Source organism: Nicotiana attenuata, unplaced genomic scaffold (genome assembly GCF_001879085.1).
Source record: "Nicotiana attenuata strain UT unplaced genomic scaffold, NIATTr2, whole genome shotgun sequence".
In the NCBI taxonomy this organism is placed as follows: Eukaryota; Viridiplantae; Streptophyta; class Magnoliopsida; order Solanales; family Solanaceae; genus Nicotiana; species Nicotiana attenuata.
In genome coordinates this window covers 117,915-138,653 of record NW_017672675.1, presented here as the reverse complement: position 1 = coordinate 138,653, position 20,739 = coordinate 117,915, and the positions used below count along the sequence as shown (strand labels likewise).

Below are 20,739 nucleotides of genomic sequence, written 5' to 3'. Positions count from 1 at the left end.
GGGACATCCTCTGTAATCTCTTAAACATAACATGGAAATAAAGTTAATATGAAAAATTATCCTTATTTTCCTTTCATTCATATCATGTTATCATGTAACAGAACCAAGTGTCATTAACTCATAATTGTAATATGGCAAATCAGGTGATACTTGACATGTATGTATAGTACTGAGTAAGCCAGCAGGAAATCCGTTAGTGCTAAATTGAACAATATTCAATAGACTTTCTCACCTTAAAGGAGTTTTACATCCATAGAACTCTAACGTCCTCAGCCACGAATATTGAATAGTATAAGCAACTGGTTACATGTAATTATCACTTATAAGGGTGCTGTTTTTTGCTCAAATTGTTACTTTTAGACCATAGCTCATGCCTTGAACAAATTCAACTGTCAATTCATGTCAAGCACATACATCATACAAAAAGGAAATTATTCATGCACAGATAGGTCATGTCTTACTACAGAAATCTTCTGTAAATCTCCAACAGAAACATTCAAGGTTTCTTCTTTGATAAGGCAGACCATTATATTTCGTTACCTCCTTCTGTAGTAATGCCAAGAAATGCTTAAAACGTTAAAGCTCCAGTAGTACAATATTCCTCTAACTGAAAAGAATATATACTAACTATAAATAATCAATAGAAAAACTTTCATTTCTCTAACTGAAAAGAATATATACTAACTATAAATAATCAATAGAAAAGCTTTCAAGTGTAAAAGAATATAACAGAAAAAGTCTCTCAAGTTGCCTATACGCGGAGAGCTTGTTAGTCGAAAAACTATCAATCTTGTTTAGACAAACAACAAATTTAACATTCTAACCTTCTGTAGAAATGAAAAAAGTATCTCCCATCAGAAGAGCAATTACTCCATCAACTCATGGAAAATGCTGCGACGTTCTTGTCAACAGGATTATCGATCTTTAGCTTTCCAGAAAAGTATGTGTTTGAAATCAGGGGAATAGGTTTTTAGCATTAAATTCACTATACTTAGTATAAGGGCAGTAGAAAACACGAGTTCATAATTGTATAATCCATTGTCATTTGATGTCATACGAACTTAAAAAATTACAAATGCACAAAACACCTATACACTTTTTTTTCGAAAAAGTTCAAGTGCAAAGTTTTGCAGAATAAATTCATTCTAAGTATCTCCTTTGAAACTTATTCCTACAATATTGGTTAATGTACATAAATATTACAAGCTATATTCACTATAATGTTTGATAATCTATCCTACCATACTAACTGTGATGTTTAATTGTTTATTGTGTATAATTTTTGACAATGCCAAACCAGATAGCATGTAGGAAAGAGTTCACATGGGAGAAACTAAGTAAATATCCACAGAGAGAGAGAGAGAGATAGATAGAGGGGGGGGGGGGGGGAGGGAGGGAGAGAGGTTTTTGGTCGTCCTTAATCTTTTGTACACTCTAACAACTGGAAGGCTACAATGTTATCATCTTTCATTAGACTATGTCAAGAACTAACTTGAAATATGAAGTCATGAAAAATCCTCATACCTCCTTTTTTTTCTAGAAGGTAACATAAATTTTTATGGCACGTTTGTGGAACTGATTGTAAATTTGTGATCCTAAGTATATTCGCAGATAAGCAATAAAGGCCTTTATAGAAAAGCTACTGTAATTTGCTTCTAAGCATCTCATTCGACTGCCTAATTTTCTTGCATTGATTGTAGAAGTTGAACTAATTGATAAACTATAAATCAGTTTGCATAGTTACTTAAAGGAACATTTTTAACCAAGTTCTCTTCATTGCAACTTTTAAGCTGCTAAAGATTACTGATCATTTCAGGCTTAATACCGTACATAGACACTACACTGCATAAAATTGAGACTAAGACTCTGTGCAAGCTTATCATATAATCATCTCATATTGCTGATCCTAAAAAAAATCAATTGTGATGGATCAGACAAATACTACTATTTTGTGGAGCGAAGTTGACTAACCTTCCATGGTGCCAGCAATCCTGTGAAGGCTGGAAACCTTCAATCACAAATTAGGTATACCTGAATTCTCACTTAGGGCGTTGGTTATTTCAGCTGATCCCTCTGTCATATATGCTTTCACCTGAAAATAATCAGAATAAGATTTGTGAACTCCATTACACCAAATAAAATGAGTTAGGCATATCATCAAACACCTTAGATGCATAATCCACTTCAACAACTATAGTATTATTTATGCTCACATTAAACAAAAACAAAGCAAGGAACACAAGTGGCTGAAAAATATTAAAATATGCAGGTGTGATATTGTCTTATGTTTTATCCTTTAGAAGAGATTGAAACACAAGCCGGTGAAGCATATACATCAGGCATATATTCGACGTGGCAGTTCGAGAAATTTTGGAAGAAAACAAATTTTAGAAAAATGAACGGAAAGAGGCATGTAATCATAGCGGAGATCGAGACAAATCTTGGGTGGGCTAGCTTTGCAAACAAAATTCATACTTTTGATACTTCAGATTTTTTATGAGACGATTTAATTTTGGAGTAGCTAATTTGTACCAAAAGAGAATTAATCAAAAGACATCATGAAATAATTATCCAAATCATCAACATTCATCAAGGTATAAAGTTTTAGGCAGGCATGTGAAGATTAGATACGTACAATTATTAAGACTCATATAAATTGTAGAATATAACACGAATTACCAACAAAAAGGCAACAAGCAAAGATAGACCGGGGAACTTACCAGAACTGAGAGCTGAAACTAACATATATCCAAAAAAGTGCAATGAACGAAGAAAACTGCAGAAATACTCACCATCAAAGAAATATAGAATTTTTTTAAAAATTACTCCTACCAAGTAGTGAAAGAGAGAGGAAGGAGAGAACTGGAAAAAGGAGGTAATACGCCTAGATGACCATTTAGACTATTAAGGGCATCTCCAATGCTAGCACCATTTTTTTCACCAAATTTCACACCAAAATGATCTAACACCAAATTTACTTCAATTATTACACCATTTTTTACACCAAATTTTCTCTCTCTTCTATATTATATTATTATCTTCTATTTATTTTTCATTTTTTTTCCTTCAAACTAATACTATCTTTTTTCTTTTTTCCATATTCATTATATATAATTTACATTCACCACTTATATAATCATTTATTATAAAATTATTTTAAAGGATAAATTAATTAAAAGTGAAATTATTGATAAATTATAATTAAATAAATGTTACATCATAGTCAAATGTAATTTTATTGACGAACTTGAATTCCATTGACGATCCAAATCTTCGTGAATTTTTGCGACAAGAACAAAAACGAATAATCGATAAAAGAAGTCAACAATTTCAACAACCACAACCACAACAATCTTCTACCCCGTTCTCTCAGTATTTTGGTAATTTTGGTGCACCTGGAAATGACATAGGGGATTACTAAACTTATGTTTTATGTTTTTAATGTAATTTCAATTTTAATGTATCCTCTTTTTATGTACTTTAATTATAATATATTTTTATTTTATGTATTATTAATTTTCTTTTTCAAATTTTAGTTTTCACTTTTCAATTTTAGCAACATTAGATATCTTACATTTGCATTTTTTATTTTTAAATAATATTTATATTTCTTTTTATACAATTATAATAATAACAAAATTAACTTATAATTTTATATAAATATAATATATACAAAAATTAATATACCAAAAAATAAGATATAAAATTAAAATTATAAAGATCTTAATATAAAAATTAATTATATACCCAATATATGATAAATTAAAATTATAAAAATAAAAAGATTGAATAAAATATTAATAAATCAAAATATAGAGTGATGAATAGTGTTGCACCAAATTTGGTGCAACACTATTCATGCTCTATAATAGTGCAAGAAATAATGTTGCATTGGAACAAAAAAATACCATTTCTTGCACTATATTTGGATTTGGTGCAAGAAATAGAGTACCATTGGAGATGGTCTAAGTGGTATGGAAAAGAATAGTTCTACACGTATTTATAAAGTAGTACATGCGTCACAGAAAAGTAGCAGTTAATGCTTGGATGACAGCGAAATTACAATATTACCCTAAAAGACTCCACAGTTTTGAAAATACAATTCTTGTTGCTTATTGTACAACCACATGTTGCAGTGTTCGTACACTTCTTCACATTTATATATAGTAGTAAATATTCATTATTCATCAATAAAAAATGATTGGAGTATTAGTCTCTAATTAAATTGTTTAGTACCAAAATTATAATGTATCGAACAAGTGGCTTAATGTAACGATCCGACCGGTCGTTTTGCTTTCTAGAAACCCGTTCCCCTAAATAAGACTCTTCGTACGTACTTTTACTATTTTATGACTTGCGGGGATGGTTAGTTCGCGATTTGGAAGGGTTCGGGTTAAAATCGGGACACTTGATTCCTTAAGGTTGGCTAAAAAGGCTAAGTTTGACTTCTGTCAACGTTTTGAGTAAACAATCTTGGAATCGAGATTTGACTGCTCTAATGGGTTCGTATGATGATTTCGGAATTGAGCGTATGTTCGGATAGGGTTTTGGATGACCCGGGAGTGTTTCGGCGCCTAATAGTGAAAGTTGGCTCTTTGGAGGTTTTGAAGTTCTTTAAATTTGGTTTGGAGTAGGTTTTGGTGATGTCGAGGTCTAAATAGGATTTTGAGACCAGTAATAGTTCCGTATAATGACTTAAGACTTGCACGCAAAATTTGATATTATTCCGAGTAGTTTAAGTATGATTCGGCGCGTTCAGAGCGATTTGGAAACTTGAAGTTCATATCTTGATTCAATTTGGTTTTGGGGTGTGATTCTAGGTTTTGTTGTTGTTTTACGCGTTTCGAGAGTTCAAGCAGGTCCGTATTATGTTTATAGACTTGTTAGTATAGTCGGACGGGGTCCCGAGGGGCTCGGGTGTGTTTCGGACCACCCGGAGCTAAGTTGAGGAAACCAGATTTTTCAAATTCTGGTTTCCTTCTTCGCGAATGCGGGAGGGCCATCGCGTTCGCGGAGAAGGATTTTGGGGCAGTGAGCAATTGCTCTTCGCATTCGGGAAGCCCTATGATCCTAGGCCTGCGCATTTGCGAATCCCCTCTCGCGTTCGCGTAGAGGAAAGGGGCCGAGGAGGGTCAGTGCACATTGCCCTTCGTGTTCGCGTAGGTGCAATCGCGTTCCCGATGCCCAAGCAGCTCAAGCCTTCGCGATCGCGAGGCTGTCCTTGCGTTCGCGACGCAGGGATTTTTCTGGCCATGAAATTTTGCCTTTGCGAACGCGAGTCTTCTTCCGCATTCGCGAAGGAGGGGGTTTCAGCAAGGCAGAACTTCGTTTTTAAAAACAGGACTTAGGCCTTTTCCTCTCATTTTTCACACACTTGGGCGATTTTGGAGCTTCAAAAAGGGGGATTACGACCTAGCTATTTGGTTAAGTAATTTCTACTTATTGTTAGTTAAATATATAGTTTATGAGAAGATTATAACATGTAAATTAGTGAAAATCATGGGTTTAGGTGAATACCTATGTTTTTGATAAAAATGGGATTTAACACCGAAATGGTTACGAAATTTAGTGAAAATCATATATTTGAATTCATGCGGTTATGGGTAACAACTTTCTTCAAAAATTTTCGAAATCCAGGCACGTGGACCCGGGGGTGAATTTTAGGAATTTTTCAATTAGGGTTGGAAAATCACTTTAATAGCTAGGAAATAAACTTTTGAACGTGTATTGACTATTTTATATAACAATTGACTAGTTTCGAGTCGTTTGACACCAAGTTGAGAGTTGAAGCACAATTTGGACCGGAAAGTAGGCTTTGAGACGAAGTAAGTCTCTTTTCTAACCTTGTAAGAGGGAATTAACCTCATATATGAATTGATTAATATGTGCTCCTAATTGTGGGGGCTATGTACTCACGAGGTGACGAGAGTACGTACGTAGCTACTAATTATGCTTAAGTCCGGGTAGTCTAGGACCCATACGATGCTATACTTATGATGTCTGCACCCTACTTGTTAACTTAATCGCTTAAGTCATTTCGGAACTTGATGAAGGAATTGTAAAAGGTGAAATTTCACTTACGTGAAATTGTTTGGGTCACTAGACTGTTATTGAGAATTGGTGTTTCTTTGAATATTAGCCTCTTAATAAATCTTGAATTGACTGTTTATAAAGTATTTTCTCTTCTTGTAGAGCGGGCCGAATGCCTTGGTTGCAGATAGATGCATCTATGGTTCGTGCCGTTCGACCCTCGACAGTGTACAGTTTAAATATTTTTATGTTGGATCGGGCCATACGACCTCGGTTCTGCCCAGCTCCCCGAAAACAACGTTCGAGGGGGCGACTGAAAAGGAGGCTCGACCCACAGGGAGAGCGGTGAGCAATAAATTGCGGCTAATAAATCTTTGGAACCAATTATAATTGATATTGCTTCATTGGCTTGAGATATAAATTGTCAAATGATGGAAATAATTTTGGGAGTTACTATTTGTGAAAAGATTGTTTATTATTTCCTGTTATTGAGTTTTCAGTTACATTTATGTAATCCATGCTTAGTTAAAATTTTGACATTTTATTGTTAGCCCATAGTAAGTGTAACGATCCGGCCGGTCGTTTCATGAGTTATAGCCCCGTTTCCCTCATTTCTGCTTCCTTAGGTGTTCCTCGGTTATATTTCATCATATTATGTTAGTTGGTTCGGGTTCTAAGTGGTTTTGGAGTGAATTGAGGCACTTAATCTCTTTTGAGAAGGCTTAAGTTGGAAAAGTCAACCGGATGTTGACTTATGTGTGAACGATCTCGGATGTGAATTCTGATGGTTCGGGTAGCTCCGTTAGGTGATTTTGAACTTGGGAGCAGCGTCCGGAATGTGATTTTGAGGTCCGTGGTAGAATTAGGCTCGAATTGGCGAAATTGAAAATTTGGCGATTCTTGGTCGGCAGTGGAAATGTTGATATCGAGGTCGGAAGGGAATTCCGGAAATTGGAGTAGGTCCATAGTGTCATTTGTGACGTGTGTGCAAAATTTCAGGTCATTCGGAGGTGATTTGGTAGGTTTTGGCATCGTTTGCGGAATTTGGAAGTTTAGAAGTTCTTAGGCTTGAATCCGAGGGTGATTTGATGTTGCTTTGAGTGTTCCGAAGGTTTGACTAAGTTCGTATGTTGATATGTGACTTGTTGGTATGTTTGGTAGAGGTCCCGAGGGCCTCAGGCTGATTTCGGTTGGCTGGCGAATCAAGGATGAAATTTGGAGAAATGCTTAAGATTTCCTTCAACTGTCATAACCGCACCTGCAGAGTGGGGATCGCAGGTGCGGTGGCCGCAGAAGCGGAAGAGGACCGCAGATGCGGGATTTGGGAAGATGAGGCTGGACCGCAGGTGCGGAAGATGGAGCGCACCTGCGAGACCGCAGGTGCGAGGAATGGACCGCTGAAGCGGCCTTGGGCGATTAAGTGAAAACCGCAGGTGCGGTTGTTTGGACCACAGAAGCGATTGCGCAGGTGCGAGAATAAGGCTGCACGTGCGGAAATGCCTGGGCAGAAGGTATAAATTGAACCCTTTGCGCATTTGAGATTTTTTTCAACATTCTTGTTCGGACTTGGAGCTTTTTGGAGGGTTTTGAAGAGGGAATCAAGGGGATACGCATTGCGGTAAGTTACTTGAGCTCAATACTTGTGATTATGGTAATTTTCAGTTGTTTAAGCATGAATTTGGTAGAAATTAAGGATGAAATTGAGGGGTTAGGGCTTGGAAATTGGAGAGTTTGAATTGAAGATTTGAGGGACCATTTGATGTCAGATTTTGATGATTTTGGCATGTATAGACTCATGAGTGAAAGGAGTTTCTAGTTTTGTGAGTTTTGTCGGATTCCGAGACGTGGGCCCGGGGGCCGGGTTTGGGTGAATTTTGGGATTTTGGTCTAAATTGATAATTTTTCGTATGGAATTGGTTTATTGGCCAATATTGATTGCATTGTATTGCTTTTGGTTAGACTCGGGACGTTCGGAGGCCGATTCCAGAGGCAAGGGCGTCGCGGAGTAGGGATTTGACCGGGTTGAGGTAAGTAATGATTGTAACTCTAGTCCTGAGGGTATGAAAGCCTGGATTTCACATCGTTCCAATACTTTGAGGTGACGCACATGCTAGGTGACGGGCGTGTGGGCATGCACCGTTGGGGATTGTGACTTGGTCCGTCCCGTAGCAACTATTAAGTTGCGTAATTGACTGAAACTATATGATTCTTATGTGATTGAGAATGAATTTCTATAAATTGGGCTGAATGCCATATTTGGGCCTTGAGCCAAAGTTGTTTGGACACTTAGGGGCCTTTTCTTATTATCCTCTCATTGTTTTGATTTAAGATTTATACTCAGTCATGCTGTGTTTACTGATATCATAAACACAGTCATATTGTCTTTACTACTCCGTTTTGATGCATAAAATGATATTTTGGGCTGAGCACCCTGTTTTCACTGATAGCTCGAGTGGCTTGAGAGGTTTATGACTGAGTGAGGCCGAGGGCCTGATTTGTAAGGGTATTGAGACTATAGCACGTGAGTTGTCCGTGCGGATTCTGATATTGATACTACAGCACGTGAGTTGTCCGTGCAACACATGAATTGTCCGTGCGGATTATATCGCTTGGGCTGTAGGAGCCCCTCCGGAGTCTGCACACCCCCAGTGCGCGTGGGTACCCTGAGTGAGTGACATGAGATATGCCCGAGGGGCTGTTTGTGAGTGATGTTGTGTCTGAGGGGCTGTTTATGATTTTCATCACTTTTACTATCAATTTCATTGAGCCTCTGTTGAAAACTGTTGAAAGATATCTTCAATGATTTTTACCGAAAACTGGATTTAACACGAGATGATTTGATTCACTTACTGATTTGAAAGCATGTTGTACTTACTAAGATTTCATGATGTGTTTTTTTATGTGTTTCTTATTGCTCAGTCTTTATTTACCTTTATTACTTATTGAGTTGTCATACTCACATTACTCTCTGCACCTTGTGTGCAGATCCAAGGGTTCCTGACGTGCTAGCGAGCGTTGATTACATCCGCCGCGGATCTGTGGAGTTATAGTTGCATGGCGATCGCAACCTTGCTCTTCTCCCTCCTATCTTCCTTTAGATATTATTAGTTGTTTTCCAGACTGTATTAGTCTTAGTATATCAGACAGTCCTTGGTAGATGCTCATGACTTGTGACACCCCGATGTTGGGCTTTTCATATCGCACTATGTCATTCAGATTTATCTTATGAAGTTTTATTAATTAAATAGCTTGAAGAAATCCTTATTTTTAAGTATCGGTTTGTTTTGATAAAAGAATCGGCTTGTCTAGTTCCACGTTAGGTGCCATCACGACATGGTAGATTTGGGTCGTGACAGTAAGTGTTAAAGCCGACCTCTCGTCACTACTTCTTCGAGGTTAGACTGGATACTTACTGGGTACATATTGTTTATGTACACACACTACACTTCAGCACTGAATGTGCAGGATCTGAGGCAGGTTTATCTGGATATCAGCTCGGCACGCATCCTTGGCTTTTTCCGAGACTTTGCAGTGAGCTGCCCATCTGAGCCCGTTCTACAGCAACCGGAGTCTTTCTTTTGCTTGTATTTTTTTGTCTATTTCACTTCAGATAGTAGCGTAGTATTCTTTTGTATATTCTACTAGTTGCTCATACACTTGTGACACCAGGTGTTGATGATTCATACTAGTAGACACTTGATGGTTTTTGGGTTATTTTACTTATCTCACTTGCTTAAAAATTTTGATCTCTCATTTTTGTTAAATTCTTACTTCTTATTTATGCACAAACTAAAAATCAATTATTTCAAATCTTTAAAAGAAATGATCACAGAGTTAGTACACTGTAGGCTTGCCTAGCGGCAACGTTGGGCGTCATCACGGCCTATATGAGAAATTGGGTCGTGACACTTAAAATTAAACATCCTTCTAATTTTAATTTCGTTGTCTTTTCTTTCTTCTCCATCTCCTTCCAACTCAAAAGATCCCTCCCACACTCCCACAATATCCACCACCGCCACTAAAGAAACTCGTAAGAAGTGTTTTTTCAAAAAACTGAAGATTCCATTGAAGAGAGTGTATGTTCTCTGTTGCGAATGGCAAAGAAGTCCGATTAATTAGTATCTAATTATTTTCGTTAGTCAATAAAATAAATATAGCTCAGTTTGGTAACGGCAAGAACTCAGATTTACCGAGTTGTTAATGGAGGGAATGAGCCATTTGGCATAATGTATGGATATATTCGAACTTTTTTCCCGATTGAAGTTGACCATTTTAGAATAATGAACTATATTGTCCTTTGACAAATTTACTTTTTCCTGACCGAATGAACTCGTAGTCAAACGCATATGAATATTTTATAAACATAAAGATCGCTTTCATTTTCTATTTTCATCATGGGAATTTTTTGTTTCCCTCCTCTCTTCCATTGCTACAATAAAATAAACTTTACTGATCAACTGTTTCAAGAAATGACACTTGTAAGAAATGGAGTACTATGGCTATTTATATACATTACAAAATTCCACAACGGTAATTAATTAAATTTCTAGCCAAATATTACAATTGAAAGTAATCTTTTCATCATAAATAAAAATGTAAAGTGATTTCATAGTCAAATATGATTTGCATTCAATAATATCAGCGAAATATGAAATCTTAAGTTAAAGAAGTAAATAGTCTCATATATTTTACCAAGTTGTGCTTAGCAAGTGTATATGTGTTTAGAAGGAACATTAGCTACTTACAAAGATATTTTTGTTAAGAAATGTAGCTCAAAGTAACAATATAAAACAAGAAGATAAGTAGAATAAGAGAAGAAGAGATAACTTTCTTATTTCATCAAGTGTTCAAGTATATTCCATCTCACATTTCATACATCTATTTATACTATTACATATGAAGGTTACAAAATAATTGTCTTAAACATGACATTAACAATTGAGATCATGGGGGAAGATCATGGGGAGAGATTATGGAGGTGTGGGAGCTACAATCATAATAGTGATGAGTAGTGGGAGGTTATTCACATTATCGGTGAAAATAATGGGAGTAGTGGACATCCACATTAACTATAGGTTTTACAACACTCCCCCTTGGATGTCCAAAAATAGATAATATGCCTCGTTAAAACCTTACTAAGAAAAAATCCTATGGGAAAAAATCTTAGTGAAGGAAAAAGAGTACACATATCTGTAATACGCTTTATTTGCTGCCTCGTTAAAAACCTTACCAGGAAAACCCATTGGGACAAAACCTAGGCTAAGGGAAAAAGAGTACATCGCGTATCTCACTCCCCCTCATGAAAACATCACTTTATTTCCCGAAGACGGCGCATTCCAATCTTCTGTCTCAACTTCTCAAATGTTGAGGTTGGTAAAGCCTTAGTGAAAAGATCAGCCAAATTTTCACATGAACGAATCTGTTGAACATTAATTTCACCATTTTGTTGAAGATCATGCGTGAAAAAGAACTTTGGTGAAATATGCTTTGTTCTGTCTCCTTTGATGTATCCTCCTTTCAGTTGAGCAATACAAGCATCATTGTCTTCATATAGTGTTGTTGGATTATCCTTTTTCATAAGAAAACCACACATTTCCTGAATATGCTGAGTCATTGATCTCAACCAAACACATTCCCAACTAGCTTCATGAATGACTATTATCTCAGCATGATTTGAAGATGTGGCAGCTATTGTTTGTTTCATTGAACGCCATGATATAGCAGTACCTCCATATGTAAACAAATAGCCTGTTTGAGATCGGGCTTTATGTGGATCAAACAAATAACCTGCATTGGCATAGCCAATCATTTCTGGCTTGAATTCATTAGAATAAAACAATCCCATATCTATAGTTCCCCGAAGATATCTAAATATATGCTTAACACCATTCCAATGTCTTTTGGTTGGGGAGGAGCTAAATCTTGCTAATAAGCTTACTGCAAAAGCAATATCTGATCGTGTATTGTTGGCAAGATACATCAGTGCCCCAATTGCACTAAGATATGGAGTTTCATCACCAACGAGCTCTTCATCATTTTCTTGAGGCCGAAATAGATCTTTATTTATATCAAGCGATCTCACAACCATTGGGGTACTCAATGAATGTGCATTATTCATGTAAAACCGCTTTAAAACCTTTTCAGTGTATGTTGATTGATGGACAAAAATTCAATTTGGTACATGCTCAATTTGTAGGCCAAGACAAAATTTTGTCTTACCAAGATCTTTCATTTCAAACTCATTCTTCAAACATTCTACAGCTTTTGGAAGCTCTTTAGAAGTGCCAATGATATTCAAGTCATCAACATACACAGCTATGATGACAAATTCAGATCCAGACCTCTTAATAAAGACACAAGGGAAAATAGGGTCATTTTTGTACCCTTCCTTTAGCAAATACTCGCTAAGGCGATTGTACCACATCCTCCCTGATTGCTTTAATCCGTACAAGTATTTCTGAAGCTTTATTGAACAAGTTTTTCTTGAACTTTTATGTGCTTCAGGAACTTTAAATCCTTCAGGGATTTTCATAAAAATTTCATTGTCCAGTGAACCAAATAAGTAGGCTGTGACAACATCCATCAACCGCATATCAAGCTTTTCATGGACTGCCAGATTTATTAGATACCTGAAGGTAATTGCATCTACCACAGGAGAATATGTCTCCATATAATCAATGCCAGGCCTTTGCGAAAACCCTTGTGCCACAAGTCATGCTTTATATCTTACGACTTCACCTTTCTCATTTCGTTTTCTCACAAAAACCTATCTGTACCCTACTGGCTTGACACCTTCAGGCGTTCAGACTATTGGTCCAAAAACTTTACGTTTTTTGAGTGAAGGCAATTCCACTTGAATTGCGTTTTTCATTTTGGCCAATCATTTCTCTGTCTACATTCATCGACAGATTTTGTCTCAAGATCCTCATCTTATTGCATTACTTCAACTGCAACGTTATATGCAAAATTATTGTCAACAACAACATTATTCCGGTTCCACCTTTTTCCCATAGAGACATAACTTATTGAGATCTCTTCATTTTCATCATTTCCAGGTACTAGAACCTCCTGTGAGGTCTTATCAATTATTATGTCTTTATGCTCTTCTTGAGCAATTGCCTCCATGTTATGATCAACTTGATCATTTGCTCCTTTCCTTTTTCGGGGATTCTTATCCTTGGAACCGATTGGTCTGCCACGTTTAAGGCATGGCCTAGACTCATTTGCATTATCATACTGTCCAGCTGGGACATCAACTCGAATTGGAGCATTTACAGCTGGAATATGCGATTTAGTAACCCGTGGAAGGTTAGTAAATGCATCTGGCAATTGATTTGCAACATTTTGCATATAAATGATCTTTTGAACTTCTTGTTCACATTGATTTGTACGAGGATCCAAATGAGATAGAGATAATACGTTCCAATCTATCTCTTTTTTCAGCTGTTTATTTTCTCCCCCTAATGTTGGAAAAACTGATTCATCAAAATGACAATCAGCAAATCTGGCTGTAAACAAATATCCTGTCATAGGCTCCAAATATTTAATAATAGAAGGAGATTCATAACCAACATATACTCCCAATCTTCTTTGGGGACCCATCTTTGTGCGTTGTTGTGGAGCAACTGAAACATATACCGCACATCCAAAAATTCTTAGACGGGAAATATTTGGCTCCTGACCAAAAGCCAACTGTAATGAGGAGACTTTATGATAACTGGTTGGCCTTATGCGCACAAGTGCTGCTGCATGCAAAATAGCATGTCCCCACACTGAAAGGGAAAGTTTTGTCCTCATTAATAATGGTCTAGCTATTATCATTGATTCTGCTAGACCATTTTGAGTATGAACATGAGCAACCGGATGCTCAACTTTTATTTCAGTGGCCATACAATAGTCAATAAAGGCCTGAGATGTAAATTCACCAGCATTATCAAGACGAATTATCTTAATTGCATAATCTGGAAATTGTGCTCTTAACTTTATTATTTGGGCCAACAATCTCGCAAATGCCATATTACAAGTTGACAATAAGCACACATGTGACCATCTTGTAGATGCGTCTATCAAGACCATAAAATACTTGAATGGTCCACATGGAGGGGGGCCCACATATATCACCCTGTATGCGTTCCAGAAATGCAGGGGATTCAATCCCAACTTTAGCTGCTGATGGCTTAATAACCAATTTTCCTTGAGAACAAGCAGCACAAGAGAATTCCTTAAATTGAAGAATCTTCTTATTCTTCAATGTGTGCCCATTTGAATTCTCTATTATTCTGCGCATCATGTTAGAACCGGGATGGCCCAACCGATCATGCCAAATGATAAAATCATTAGAAGTAGTAAACCTTTTGTTTACTATGGCATGTGATTCAACCACACCAATGTTTGTGTGGTACAACCCAGAAGAAAATGCGTGTAATTTTTCGTGCACATATCTTTTACCCGCTTTTATTGTAGTAATATAAAGGTATTCAACCTTTCCTTCATTTGATGTCTCAACATGGTAGCCATTTTGGCGAATAACTTTGATACTCAACAAGTTTCTTTGAGACTTACTACAATACAATGCATTATCAATAGTTGATATCATTCCTCCAGGTAACAATAAGGCTGTTCTTCTAGAGCCCTCAATCAACTTTGTACTACCAGATATTGTAGTAACATAAGCCTTTTTCATAACCAAATAAGAGAAAAATTTCTTTTCTCTTAATATTGTGTGAGTTGTAGCACTATCCAAAAGGCATAAATCTTCATTACTCATCTTGGATCCAATTGAAGACTGGGGAATTTTATATTCTTCATAAAAAATAAAAGTACATCATGAGAAATACAGAAAAAACTAACATCACCAACGACAACATAAGACAACTTAAGTACTACTTAAAAATAAAAACAACTTTAGACGAGACAAAAACACTGAAAATAACAACATAATTGCATTCCCCAATAGAATGATCAAATTTTAGTTTTGATCTCCAAAGAAATCTTCAACTTCCAAATGAGTAAGATCATCGAGGCCTTGAAAATCATCATCATTCAAAGCAAGATTTGCCTCGGCATTGTCATTATTTTTGTTTGAAGGCCCTGCCTCAAAATCATTTTTAAAGGTCAAGTGAGACTCCACTGGGGCATTAGCAGAAGATGCTCCAACATTATTTGCCTTTCTTTTGATGGAGTTTTGATAAAGCCTGGCAAAATGCTCAGGTGCATGGCATTCAATTTTTCAATGACCTTTCATGCCACAGCGGTGGCAGTTACCGCTTTTGCCTCTTGAAGGATTGTTTTGGGAACCCATATCGTTCTCTCGTTTGCCATGACCACCACGATGATGACTATTATATCGTCTCTTACCATTGCCATGCCCACGTAAATTCATATGGCCATGATTATTATTCCGTTTTTTTCCAGACTTATCACGTCTAGTTGCCATATTCGCTTCAGGAAGCGGAGCTGACCCTGTGGGACGGGCTTCATGATTTTTCAGCAAAAGGGTATTATGTTGCCCAGCCACCAGAAGGCATGAGATCAATTCAGAATACTTTTTAAAATCCTTTCACGGTATTGCTGCTGTAATACCATATTTGAGGCATGAAAAGTCGTAAGAGTCTTTTCCAGCAAATCCTCATCATTCATAACTTCCCCACATAATTTTAATTGGGAAGTTATTCGAAATACAACAGAGTTATACTCACTTACGGTCTTAAAATCTTGCAACCGTAAGTGTATCCACTCATATCGAGCCCTTGGCAATACCGTAGCCTTAAGGTGATCATACCTTTCCTTCAGGCCAGCCCACAATTCAAGTGGATCTTTCACTGTTAAATATTCAACCTTCAAACCTTCATCCAAATGATGATGAAGGAAAATCATGGCCTTCGCTTTGTCCTGGCTTGATACCTCATTACCCTGAGTAATGGTGTTACCAAGGCCTTTAGCGGCTAAGTGAATCTCAGCATTGAGAACCCATGATAGGTAATTCTTTTCAGAAATATCAAGTGCCACAAACTCAAGCTTTGACAAGTTCGACATAGTAAAAACTATCAAAGAAAATAAATGAATTAGAAATAGTAAAAAGAAATAAATGAAAATATTTTTATCAAAGGGTCAATCTGATCATATCCCATAAAAATAATAACATCAATTGACCAGTTAATCACCATAAAAATACATGAATTAGCTATGACGCAATAATAAATATAAACATATAATTCTTCAAAATAAACAAAAACATTTTTTCTTCCGAAAGCCATTAGTCGCAAGGAAAGAAATCGGGAAGTCATTTGATAGAGTATTAAAATAGTAGGAAAAATTATTTCAACTAATCTTAACTATTCTGACAAACATGTCAACTATTGGCATTAAACATAATGCACTCAGTATAATTGTCATATTTCCTTTTTACGAGACAACACATAATTCTAAGTGACTAAATCCAAAAGAAGTAGATTCCACAGAAAAGAAATGCGTAGCAACAATTTGATAATTTGAACACTAGGTTGTAGATATATACCTTTGCAAAGTGGAATTCAATCTTGAGGTTAGAGACTTCGTGCTGATAACGTGTTAAGAAATGTAGCTCAAAGTAACAATATAAACAAGAAGATAAGTAGAATAAGAGAAGAAGAGATAACTTTCTTATTTCATCAAGTGTTCAACTATATTCCATCTCACATTTCATGCCTCTATTTATACTATTACATATGAATGTTACAAAATAATTGTCTTAAACATGACATTAACAATTGAGATCATGGGGAGAGGTTATGGAGGTGTGGGAGTTACAATCATAATAGTGATGAGTAGTGGGAGGTTATTCACATCATGAGTGAAAATAGTGGGAGTAGTGGACGTCCACATTAACAATAAGTTTTACAACAATTTTAAATTTTTTAACAATCAAATCAAAAACTTCAATTGCAATAGTAGAAGTAAAGTTAAAAGTTATCTTCAAAAGGAAAATGTATTAATGTGCTTAAATTCTTACCAAGATATTTGAAAGTTTTTATAACAGCCAAATCAGATTCTACACTTGCACTAAAGGAAATAAATCTAAAATTTTACTTGATTAAAGTGCTTACTGAAATTCATCAAATCCTAATAGACAACAGTCAATATAATTAGGAAAGACATAAATAACGTACTTTTTTTTTTTTTTTAAACTTTACAACATTAATAAACTTTTCACATATATTAACATGGACAAATTCTGAAGTTAGCTTGAGCATAATTGGAAAATTTACTTGATTAGTAAATCTTACACTAATGAATTACAACAATGAAAAATAACTTTTAACATGCATTAACAAAATCTGAAATCTAAATTGAGTTTGAAAATATTTTAATGTGCTTACTAAAATTGATTAGAGGAGGAAAAATATTTCAGATTTTAACTGTTACAAAATTTTCAGAAAGGCATTAACCTCAATGGAAATTTGAAATTTAACTTGAATTTGAAAATATTTCAATGTGATTACCAAAAAAAAGTCCGAATGTAATTAGAGAACAAAAAATTTCAGATTTTACTATTACAAAATTTTCAGAAAGGCATTAACCTCAATGAAAATCTAAGATTTAACTTTAAAAAGTATTTTTTTTTATCATAATAACAAAAATATTAGTTTAAGGTAAATAGTAAATTCTAGTATATATATATATATAGAGAGAGAGAATTATTAATTGGGGAATCATATTAACCACCTTCCAATTAAAGAGTATGTGACCATGTCAACTTTGAGAAATTTAATAATTATGAAACTAATTAATTTAAATACTTCTAGTATCACATCACTTTTATACAGGTGAACTAAGCTATTTTTTAATAATAAAAAATCTGTGTTAAGTAGTGAATTCAGTTATTTTTTACATTAACGAGAACTGAAAATTAAAAACCATCCTTTTATGATGGTTGTTAATTACAAAGCACCATATTATTATAATAATTAAAATATGTGTGCGATCTAGTTAGAAAGAAGTGGCAAACATTATTATTTTACAAATAAGACAAATCTATTGTTAAATTTTTTGTAGGATGTTGTGGAAGATCAAAAAATATTATATTAAACTAATACATAAAAGATAAAACATAGATATCTGTGTGTGAATAAACATATGCACTCACCTGAGTTTTAAAAGACATTTTGTTCTTATAAGCTGCAAAATTATAAAAGATAAAAGGTTATAAGATAACGTTGTTTGTTTGTTGCGCTTTCTTCTCTGCAAGTGAGAATGCAACCTGAAATCAAAGAAAAGAAAATTTTAATTTTTTTTTTGCAGATATCTTGATTTTATCAATAACAACAAAAAAAAAAACTTTTAAAATTAACTGACGAGAAAGGTAAATATATAACATACTCCTGAATATGCGTAGGGAAAAGCGTCATATCAACTTTAGATCTTGAATAATGCGAATGTACTCCATCCTTAAGGGAAAAAGTAACTTTTATATATACAGATATACCACTACTCAGAGACCAGCTTGCGAACAGAATATTATGGAGAAAACAAACGTATCTAATGTTAATTACAAAATAAGCAACATAATAATGTGGTACATATTGATACTCTTAGTTCGCTCGCCAAGTAACTAGTTTTATCATTTAGTTGTATTATGATCCTTGCATTAATATTTTACAGTTATCCCGTATAAAATAATATATAAATTTTTACTAACTTATATAGCTATCCCGTATAAAATAACATATAAATTTTTACTAACTTATATATTCCTATGTATTAATTATATCGAAGAAAAATAGGAACCTTAATATATTTACAATGCCGAAATTTATACATGGAATTTATTTCTTTCAATGCTCCCAATCATGACAATGATAACCATCTACAAGATATGACCAATTTTTTTATTTTTATATATTTTTTTATTTTTTTATTTTTTTGTAAATTTTGTCTATTATGAATTAAGTGACGGATATATCATCTATATTCAGCCCTCTAGCTTTTACTGCCAAATATTTTTTTAGGCATATCAAATATCAAGTATGCTAGAAATGCTACCATCTTTAGCCATGTATGTTATCTGATTAATAATATTTATTTGTAAAGCCTAGTAAGTTTTAAACGTAAATTAAGCTTAATTACAAGTTTGATAGCCTGATTAAAGTGTCTAGTCGGCTTTTTGTAGTGTTGTATGCTTCGACTTAACCTCATTACCTTAAGTAATAATCATTTGCCCTCACAATGCGAGGACCCGCAACTTTCTGCTTAGCCGTAAATTACGTTCCTATTTCGGCACAAGTACTTCCATGGTTACAAACTCAATATTCATACCAATATCCATCGTCTACATTAGTAGCTCCCAAAAATATTGGATATTTCAAAAATATATTTATACTCTAGTATCCTCAAAAGATCTATTTTTAGCAAATCATAGGACTCGTAGCAAAATCAAACCATTTGAACAAAATTAAATATGTAACCTTTTTATGTTAAAACCTTTAGCAGTTTAACTTTAATCTTTAAAGATATAATGACTATTTCATTTATCAAGTTTTCAAAAAGGCATAAGTTTCATGAAAGCATATTAATAGCTCTTGTACATTTTATACTTTTTTGAATACATAAATTATAATAAAACTTACAACATTTGCGTCAAATATTATTTTGCCAACAAGCTTTTAAAATAAGAATTTTGTAAAACAACATGACACTTTATATTTTAGTATATGGTGACATTCTTACCTGCTTGTGCCCACAAGCACGGACGTACATTTATGTAAATATATACGATTGTACATATATTATAGGTTATTATATATCCGCCGGCTACTTTAAGTTTAAGCGCTTAAGTAATCGGCTATTTAAGTTAATTCTTCTTCATACGATTCAAGTATTTTATACTTGGGCTCAAGGCCAATCAAAATCTCAAAAATTCTCGTTAACATGGTCGCTCGAATTTATCTTTCCAATTTGTGGTGTGTAATACCTTATTGAGACTATTAAGACTACTACATAGCTCAATTTTCATCTTTAAGTCAATATTCATCAACCTCTACTCAATCGCATTCACAAGTCCCACTTCATAGGGTTCATCTAACATCTCAATTAAATCATGATTTCTACTGCAACACAGTATATGAAGATTGAGTAGTGAGATTACAAGTCAAAACTTGAAAATCTCTTCTTTTAAGAATTCTTGATTTTCTAGACAACTTTTGTAGGATAGGATTCTTGTTTTTGATGTTTATATAACCCAAATGCATCATATAATACTCACGTTAACGTTTGGAAAGAGCTTTGAGGTAAAAAAAAAAACTTCATTAGCGTCGCACCTTAGCTCCTTGACTATGTTTGGTGCTCAAAAATCCCGTCTCTAGCACTAAATTTACCGTCACTGGCAAGTCCTCAAGGGTCATAACTTAGTGTACAAAATTGTTAGATACTAGACTCGAAGATCTTTATTTTAATATATGAATCACATCATGCTCTTTATATCTGGGGAGTTGTACTCGTTTGAAGCTAGGCCTAGTGCGCGCTCGTTTAAAACTTTAATAACTTGGTTGTGGGGCTCTCCCTAGACCTTAAACCACTCCTAGACTGCCTACACTTATTACTATATCCAAGTGTGCATCGTCCTACTTAATGGGCCTTCAAATATTTCAAAATGCTACAATAATAAGAAAATGATAGTCATATAAAATAGAACGGAGGAAGTACTACGTCTATCCTTTCAATAGTATTAACTTC

The 20,739-nt window shown here is 34.9% G+C and overlaps 1 long non-coding RNA gene across 3 annotated transcripts; it reads right to left on the bottom strand.

Moving 5' to 3' along the window:
• Positions 1-200: 200 nt before the first annotated feature.
• Positions 201-2,961, bottom strand: LOC109214066. Of its 3 annotated transcripts, none has more exons than XR_002066104.1 (3): positions 2,721-2,961; positions 825-2,092; positions 201-607 (listed from the first exon to the last, which is right to left on the bottom strand). It is a non-coding gene; the product is annotated as an uncharacterized LOC109214066 (long non-coding RNA). The 3 variants fall into 3 exon arrangements; XR_002066103.1 differs by having other exon boundaries at positions 1,972-2,092; XR_002066102.1 differs by having other exon boundaries at positions 201-2,092.
• Between the last annotated feature and the right edge of the window lie 17,778 nt (positions 2,962-20,739).